This window comes from Quercus suber, unplaced genomic scaffold (assembly GCF_002906115.3).
Source record: "Quercus suber isolate HL8 unplaced genomic scaffold, Cork oak 2.0 scaffold_49, whole genome shotgun sequence".
Taxonomy (NCBI): Eukaryota; Viridiplantae; Streptophyta; class Magnoliopsida; order Fagales; family Fagaceae; genus Quercus; species Quercus suber.
Genome location: NW_027069514.1, coordinates 251,293 through 260,925, shown reverse-complemented (window position 1 = coordinate 260,925; position 9,633 = coordinate 251,293).

Below are 9,633 nucleotides of genomic sequence, written 5' to 3'. Positions count from 1 at the left end.
CAATTCCATGCATGTTGGAGTAAAACTCCTGAATAAGTACGAGAGGACATGTAACTGGGACATCACACAGTGACTCCCATCCCCTACTGTGAATGACAGAGGGAAGGTCAGTGTCGGCGAAGTCCTCTAAAATGGTTTGGCGTTCCAAATGAACACCTCATCTAGAAAAGTTCTTTGAGAATGCCTTGTGGGCATCATCGTGACAGAACTGAAGATTAAGAGGAGTAAAATCAGAAGAGGAGAAAACTCCAGAACGAAGAGGGTTCCGAGCTGAAGTAGATTTACGCTTAGGTGCCATAGACACTACTAACGTAAACAGAATGAGAAAGAGAAAGAAAGAGACAATCAGAAAAGTCCCAAAGTAATTCAAATATATCAAATATATTGAATAGAGAGTACGTATGCATGGAGAATGCATGAACATATGACATGCAAAAGAAATTTCATCATGGGCTCAGCCCAATCCAAACCTACCAGCACACAAACATATTACACACATCTAAATGTATGAAAATACCATTATAATGTAAATGTGATGCAATGCATGAGATTTTGAACACATTTAAATGAAAAACCAACCCTAAATTTCAAGAAAAACTCATCAATTTTGAAAAACCCCAAAATTTTTCAAAAACCCCAAAACCTAAGATTCAAAAACATGAGATGCATGAAGAATGAAGGGAAAAGAGATCATACCAAGTGATTTGAAGCAAGGAAAGACTGAAAATCACGTGGGTTGAAGGTTTTGAGTGAGAAAAAGGAGTTTGGGATGTGAACAGGCGTGGACAAATCGAGAGAGATCGAGAAAAATGAGAGGCGGATCGCACAAGGGGTTTATATAGAAACCTCAGTAAATCTTGATAGCTAAGGTATCGAGGAAATGGTCGTCCACAGATGTAGGTGTCTAGGACCAAACCACCAAAACCAAGAATAGAAGCTCGATCGATCCACCAGGTGTCGAGAATGTATTGAGGAGACATAAACTTTCTCGATCGATCCACCAGGTGTCTAGGAGGTGTCGTCGAGATTGTGATAAGGAAAAAGCTTAAGAAGCTCGACAGATAGCTGGGTATTGAGGAGGTATCGAGAAGGTGTCGAGCTTGCTTTTAAAAACAGTTTTTTGGGAAGAGAAAAACATAGACATGAATGCAATCAGACATGCAACTCAACCAATGATCCAATTAACATATTAAGCTCTCAAAATCATCTCTCAACAAAAATTTTAAGCACATGGATCCTTAGAAACACACACATACACACTAAACAAGTCTAACCAATTTTATATTTCAAAAACAAGTCACGACAGTTTAGTGAGCATACATTAGCACATGTAAAACCTTGTGATGGCCAAATCACATTGTACCTACACATGTATCAAGAGTAGCAAAGAATATTGCATGTTGTGTGTGAAAAACATCGCAATATTGCATAAGTGTATACATGTTATGACGAATTGAGATATGAGAAAATCACTTTAACTTACACATAATCATATCTGTTTGATAGGGACTATCACCTTTGAGATACGTCCTGTAACTCCCACATCTCCTAGAAAAAACCCTTGCAATCATATTTAGCATTTTTTATCTTTTTGCTTTTTATTTTCTTTGCATATTTTCTTATATTTAGCATATCATGCATGGGCATATAAAAGAGAGAAAATAAATACCCAACATGTTAAGCATAGACATTGCACTTTTGCTATGTCGAAGCATACGGATGTCTTTGACACTACACTTTTGCTATGCTGAAGCATACAGGTGTCATATTATGATTGGCGGGCAACAGTAATGAGATGGTTATTTATGCCTTTCTCTTAGGATTTTCTAGTCCTACCCGTCAAAAAGAGTGATACGAGTGTTAAGTTCAAGAGATGACTTAGTCTTACTCATCACAAACAAGAGCCACAAAGCTCACTTGCTTAGTTGTGCATAGAGATGCTCATCTAAGCTACAAAAGATACAAAGTTTGGAAAACTTTGTTTCAATGGCCATCCAAGGTACACACGTACCAATGTACACATAACACACACTATTTTTGTATTTTCTGATTTTTCAAAATTTTTTTTTATATGAAAAACAAAAATAAACAAAACTGAAAACAAACTAACAAAAATGTGTTAAATAAAGCAAAGCATAAAACTAGATGCAAATGCAAGAGGGAGAAGAATGAGAGAAGAAGATCAATCCATGGAGATGACACCAATGTTTTGATGAAGGAATTCAAAACGTTTGCTATCAAGAGGTTTGGTGAACAAATCAGCCTTTTGATCATCAGTATGGATAACCTCAAGAGTGAGGGTACCATCTTCGACAAGCTCCCTAATGAAGTAATGTCAAATCTCTATGTGTTTGGTTCGAGAATGTTGAACCGGGTTTTTAGAGATATTAATGGCACTGGTATTGTCACAGTAAATAGTGAGATGCTCTTGACAAATACCATAATCATGAAGAAGTTTTTGCATCTAGAGGAGTTGGGTGCAACAGCTACTGGCAGTAATGTACTCAGCTTCTGCAGTGGATAAGGAGATGGAGTTCTGCTTAAAAACAACCCCCTAAAGTACTCTTTCTATCATCAACATTGCCGGCCCAATCAGCATCTGAGTACCCAGCTAAGACATCACTTGTGTCCTTGCTATACCACACACCAAAGTCAATAGTGGTTTTAACATACTTTATAATTCTTTTTAAAGCAGTCATGTGTGATTCTTTGGGATTAGCCTGATATCTAGCACACACTCCAACACTGTAACTAATGTCAGGTCTACTAGCAGTAAGGTAAAGAAGACTACCTATCATGCATCTATAAAGAGAAGGATTAACACTCTTACCTAACAAGTCTACAGTGAGTTTGACATTTGGGCTCATAGGGGTTCTAACGGAACTAGCAGATTCCAATTTAAACTTTTTCACAAGATTCTTAGCATATTTATATTGAGAAAGAAATATACCTAAATCTTGTTGACGTATCTATAGTCCAAGGAAGTGAGTCAGCTCTCCAATCATGCTCATCTCGAACTCGGCTTGCATGAGTTTTGAGAAGCCATGAGTGAGGTCATCCTTAGTTGAACCAAAGATGATATCATCAACATAAACTTGTGCAACAATCAAATCACCATCTTCCTTTTTGATGAAAAGTGTTTGATCAGCCTTTCCTCTTATGAACCCATGTGACACCAGATATTGTGTAAGTTTATCATACCAAGCTCTAGGGGCTTGCTTTAACCTATAAGTGCCTTCTTGAGGTACAACACATGATCTGGAAAGTGTGGATCAATGAATCCTTTTGGTTGAGCCACATAAACATCCTCTTTAAGCAGCCCATTCAAGAAAGTAGTCTTCACATCCATCTGATAAAGTTTGAACTTCAAATGACATGCTAGGGCAATGAGAATTCTGATGGACTCCATTCGGGCAACTGGAGCAAATTTTTCATCATAGTTTACTCCTTCCATTTGTGAGTATCCTTAAGCTACAAGTCGAGCTTTGTTGCGAATCACATTGCCTTCTTCATCAGTCTTATTGCAGAATATCCACTTTGTGCCGATAATGTGCTCACCTTCCGGTCTAGGTACTAGAGTCCAAACATCATTCTTCTGAAACTGAAGTAGTTCATCATGCATTGCTTCAACCTAACTTTCATCTTGTAATGCTTCCCCAACTTTCTTGGGTTCAACCTGTGACAAGTAGCAAGAATAAGACACAAAGTTAGCAACACATTTATCAACTATACGTTTCATTAATGTGAGTTGATTCATGTTTCTCACAATAACTTCTAGAGGATGATTTAATTTGATTCTAGAGGAAGGTCCTTTCTCTTCATGAGTTTCAGAATCTGGTGCAGTGGGTATATTTGCAGAGTCTTCCACAACACTAGGAGTGCTGGGAGTACTTAGAGATGCAGGTTCTTGTTCAACAATGTCTTGAACTTCCCTAGGCTCAGGAGGAAGAATTTTTTTGAAGAGTTCCTCAATGCCTTTCTCAAAACTAGAATCTGAAGACTCATCAATGATGACATTTACTGTCTCCATTACCTTCATAGTTGTTTTGTTGTATACCCGATAACCCTCGCTTGTAGGAGAGTAATCCAAAAATATGGGTAGAATTTACCAAACAGTACATTTCCCAAAAAAAATTAGACGGATGGCATGCCTTCAAACTTAATTAGTTAGTTAGAATGTTTTTGGAAGTCGATTTTAGCAAACTTGACTTTGGGCTGGAAAATGAACACTATAGTGGCATTTTTTTTAGTCGCGTTTTCTACAAACGCTGCTATAGGCACTAAAAAAATGCCACTATTGTGTTCGCTTTCTAGCTTAAAGTCGAGTTTGCTAAAATCGACTTCCACAAACAGTCTAACTAACTAATTAAGTTTGAACGCATGCCATCAGTCTAATTTTTTTTTTTGGGGAAATGTACTGTTTGGCAAATTTTTCCCAAAAATATGCCTTCATCGCTTCGAGAGTCAAACTTTCCCACATTCTCTCTATCCTTGAGAATGAAGCAAGTACTTCCAAAGATTCTGAAATACTTCACATTTGGCTTCCTTCCTTTCCATAACTCATAGGGAGTTTTTTTGGTACCAGGTCTAAAGTACACCCTATTAACTGTATGACATGCAGTGTTTACGACTTATCCCCACAAGTTTCTAGTCACATCTTTGCTATGCAACATGGCTCTGGCCATCTCTTGAATAACCCTATTCTTCCGTTCTACCACACCATTCTACTGAGACGTAATAGGAGCAGAGAATTCTTGGGATATACCTGATCTTGTGTAGAAAGACTCTATGTATGAGTTCTCAAATTCTTTACCATGGTCACTTCGAATTCAATCAATCTTTAGGCTCTTTTCATTCTGCAGTCTTGTGCATAAAGCCTTAATGTGCTCAGGAGCATCAGACTTGGATTGTAGCAGAATGACCCAAGTGTATCTAGTGAAGTCGTCTACCACAACCATGATGTATCTCTTACTACCAAGAGACTCGGTTCTGGTTGGACCCATAAGATCTAAATGTAGAAGCTCCAATAGCCTAGATGTAGCAGCTGTCTGAGTACCTGGATGCTTAGCTTTCGTCTGTTTCCCAAGCTAACATGGTCCACACACCACATTGCTCATTCTACTAAGCTTTGGTATCCCCAAGATTGATTCATGCTTAGATACAATAGATAGATGCTTGTAACTAGCATGTCCCATTCGTTAATGCCATAGATCTTCATTAGGCAAACGAATGCTATTACACACAATATCAGCATCAGGAACCAATCCATAACAGTTGTCCAAAGTGCAAACCCCACTAATGAGCTTCTTTCCAGACTCATCCATGACAAGACACTTTCCCTTTGAGAATAGTACCATGAAGTCTTGATCACATATCTGACTTATGCTCAATAGGTTCACCCTTAAACCTTCTACATAAAGAACATTTGCAATGTCCAGCAGTCATGGTAGAGATATGATTCCTTTCCCTTTAATCTTTGACTTGCTTCGATCACCAAAAGTAACATTGCCAACTTTCTTAGACTCGAAAACCTTGAAGAGAGATCGGTTTCCAGTCATCTGTCTTGAGCAACCACTATCAAGGTACCAATGACATGTGTCCATCACTTTGAATGCAGACTTCATCATGAAACACACTTCATGCTTAGATGACAAATTAGAGGGAATGGTTCTTTTACTCAACTGCCTTTTATGAGCTAAGCCTTTAACTTTCACTTTTCTCAGACGAACTCTTTTGAACATTTTCATTCTGAGATAGTCTAGTTTCTTCTTAGCCAAACTGAGATCTTTTCCAATAGTCATCACAAGAGAATTCAAATAACTTTTAGACTTGTATTTTCTGAGACACTCAAAAAAATAGTGATTAGAAAAACAAGATCTATTTGAAAACAAAGTTCTCTTCAAGCCGGTTATAGTCATGACAACAGGGGTCAATGGATCAACACAGCAAAGATTAAACCTAATCAGAGTATGCCTACTCTAATACCACTTGATAGGCCAAAAACGAATTGACCCCTTGTGATAAATTAACCAATTAATTTAGCCAAGTGAATTAATTAAGTTAATTAACATACAAACGTGTGGTAGCACAAACAAATCACCAAATAACTAAATATGCAACGGAAATTAAATGACATTGTGATTTGTTTACAAATAGGGAAAATCTGACGGCAAAAACCCCACCGGGTGATTTTCAGGTCCCCACTCCTGAGACTCCACTATTATCACAACAAGCGGTTACAAGCAAAGGAATCCCAAGTACCTTACCAACCTACAGTTGAATCCTTGTCCCAATACCTAATTGGACTTGTTCTGTAGTGATAGTTCTCCCTTTTGATACACGGCTCACAAGTACGTGACTAACCAATGCATGGATCCCAGTACGTGACTTCAACACCAATTGAAAGAGAGGTTGGCTGCAAAGTTCTTCAATTCATCCTACACGGTGAAGATCAAGAAGATGCTTGGTCACAAAACCCAAAGGTGCACATACACAGCAACTTTTTCAGAAGAGATGAACTAGGGCAAGAACTTCGTCTCTGGTCACAATTTGCTTCAACAAAGTTTTCTCAACGCTTGTGGAACTTGTGTCCTGTTTAACAGCCCTTAAAACAATCATTTTATATGTCTAGGATTAGGAAAAAAGAAGGCCCAAAGACACATTCACGGATCCCAAGAAATCAGATCAGAATTCTAATTTTTATAAACCTTGACAGATAGAAGCTGTTGAGAAGCTGTCGAGCAGGTGTCGAGCTTACAGGCTGGAACAGCTTTCTAAACCTCGACACATACTAGTTGTCGAGCTAGCTATCGAGCTTTAGTAATCTTACACTTTCAGCTTGTTTTCTTGGACAGATTTGAAGGCTTCTACACTTGTTTCTTGAAGTATTTCAACACATCCTAGATCTACCCAATTACAAGTAAAGTGCGTTTTGTCAAAGGATTAAACAATTATATAAAAGAGTGACATATGTTCTTTAACAAGTGAAGCACATATGTCCTAAAAAAAGGGGATGAAAAGGAGGTTCCAATTCCAAAAATGGGACGACACAACCTTGTCAACGAGACATAAATGTTGACCACGAGAAAAACCTAGGAAATTGTTTATGTAATGGTATTGATATATGTATTATGATGGCTCACAATATAAAGATATTTGATTTTTATATATGAAATATTTGATGATGAAATATTGATGTGTTACAAGTTATGAAATTGTTGTAAAAATTATTTATTTGAAAGGCTTATTCCCACACCCCAATGTTAGTGAATTCTACTTATTGAGTTATCTCAACCCCACTTTATTTTTCCCTTACAGATACATTAGAGGGATTATTGGAGTAGATTTTCTTGGGAGACAGCAGTTACGAACTATCTTATGGAAATTAAGGATTTTATTATTATTTTTATGGCATTAAGCATTGTATTTGAGAATTATTTTGAGGATGTTTTGTCTCTAGTGGATTAGAGCTCTAACATTTGTGATAAGATTTTAAGTTGCTGGTTTCTTTTATTTAATATTTTTATGGATTATTCAGATTAAATAGACTTTTATTGCTTATGATTTTGGGGCGTTACAGCAAAAGGGGATGGAAACTAATTCTAGTTTCCCATTGAGATCATATCGTTGCTCTGTTGAATGGCTAACCACTTATAGAAATTAGGTCGAGTATGTCCAGCTGCTCCACAATGATGATAGAGATGCTACTTTTTCTGTTTAGGCTTTTGAGTATTTCCCTTCTTAGCCCTATGGTTTTTAGTCTCTTTCTTAGCAAGTTTAGGCGGTACTCCTAAGACAGATTTACCCTTGTCTATGTTCCCACTAGCTAAAATAGTTTTGACATCAATTTTCTCATATTCAACATTATTAGTAAGAGAAAAAAGAATAGTAGTGCTAGAAGAAGCAATATTAGGAGAAAAGAAATCATACTCTAAATCGATTCGATTAGAAGCAGATTTCTGAATACTGAGCATCTCATCAAGCTTTGCACTTGAAGTCCTCTTTAGCTGAGCTCTGACTTGAAACAGCTCTGCTTCAAGCTTCTTGGTCCTCCAATAGTTTGATTGGCTTCATCAAACTTTGTGGAGATTTCTTCTCCACATCATTGAACTTCTTGGTGGCCAACCTATACAACTTCTCATGCTTTTCTGAAACCTTGTATAACTTTGCATAGGCTGTGTAGATGTCATCTTGCTGATCCATCTTTTCAAATTTAGACTTCACTAAGTCCTCTTCTTCATCCACATCTTCAACAATCCCCTCAGTAGGATTTACAGTGGTAGTGACGGCATTTAGGATTCCATCATCCTCATTGTCGGAATCATCCTCAGGTTCAGTGTCACTAAAAGTAGTAGCAAATGCCTTGCTCTTCCCAATGGTCTTGGGATATGTAGTGCATTTGTGTTTCACGTGACCGAAGCCTTGACACCCAAAGCACTTTTGTTAGGGCATATGTGATTCAATGTTAGGAACATATGTCAACATTTTATGTAATTGGCTAATCCTTCAATAAAACACATTTTACTTGTAATTGGGTAGACCTAGAATGTGTTTAATGCTTCAGGAAAAAAGGTTTCAAGTTCAAGTGTTAAAACCATGCATGTTTGTCCAAGAATAAAGTAATGAAGTGTTGGATTTTAAAGCTCGACAACTAGCATCTATCGAGGTTTAAAAGCTGCTGAATCTCGTGGCTCGACAGCTAGCTCGATAAATGGCTATCTATCGAGATTTATGAAGTTCTGATTTTCAGTTCTGATTTTCATCCAATCCGTAGGTATATGTTTGGGTTTTCTTTTCTCACAACCCTAAAAATATATAAGGATTATTTTAAGGGCTGTAAAAGGTGACGCACAGTTGCACAAGAGCACAACTCCACAAGTGTGAAGAAAAGTTTGACCGTAAACTTAGTTTGCCCTAATTCTTCTTTCTCTTGAAGAAGCTGCTATGTTTCTACACCATAGGGTTTTATGACTAAACAACTTCATGATCTTCATCGTGTGATGAACAGAAAAACTTTGCAGCCAACATCCATCTCAAGTTGATGATCAAGTCGCGTACTGGGATCTGTGCAATTGGTTAGTCACTTACTAGGAGCTATGCATTGAAAATGAGAGATTGTCACTACATAACAAGTCTAGTTGGGTGTTGGGATAAGGGTTCAACTCTAGGTTGGTATAAGGTACTGGGATTCCTTTACTTGTAACGCTTGTTTTGGTAATAGTGGATTCTCAAAAGTGGTTACCTTAAAATCACCCTGTGTGGTTTTTGCCATGTAGTTTTTCCCATTCGTAAACAAATCACCGTGTCAATTTAATTTCCACTACATACTTAGTTTAATTGGTGATTTGTTTGTGCTACTATGCATCTTGCATGTTAATTTGATTAATTAATAAACTTGGCTAATTAATCAGTTAATTCATCACAAGTAGTCAATACATTATTGGCCTATCAAGTCGTATCAGAGCGGGCACATTCTGATTAGGGTCAATCTTTGCTGTGTGATCTACTAACTCCTATTTGTCATGGATAGAAGACATTCTCTTATTATACTTCCTTTATTTGATGGCACTAACTATGCATACTAGAAAGTACGCATGAGAGCTTTCTTGCAGTATTTAGATGAGAAAGTGTGGC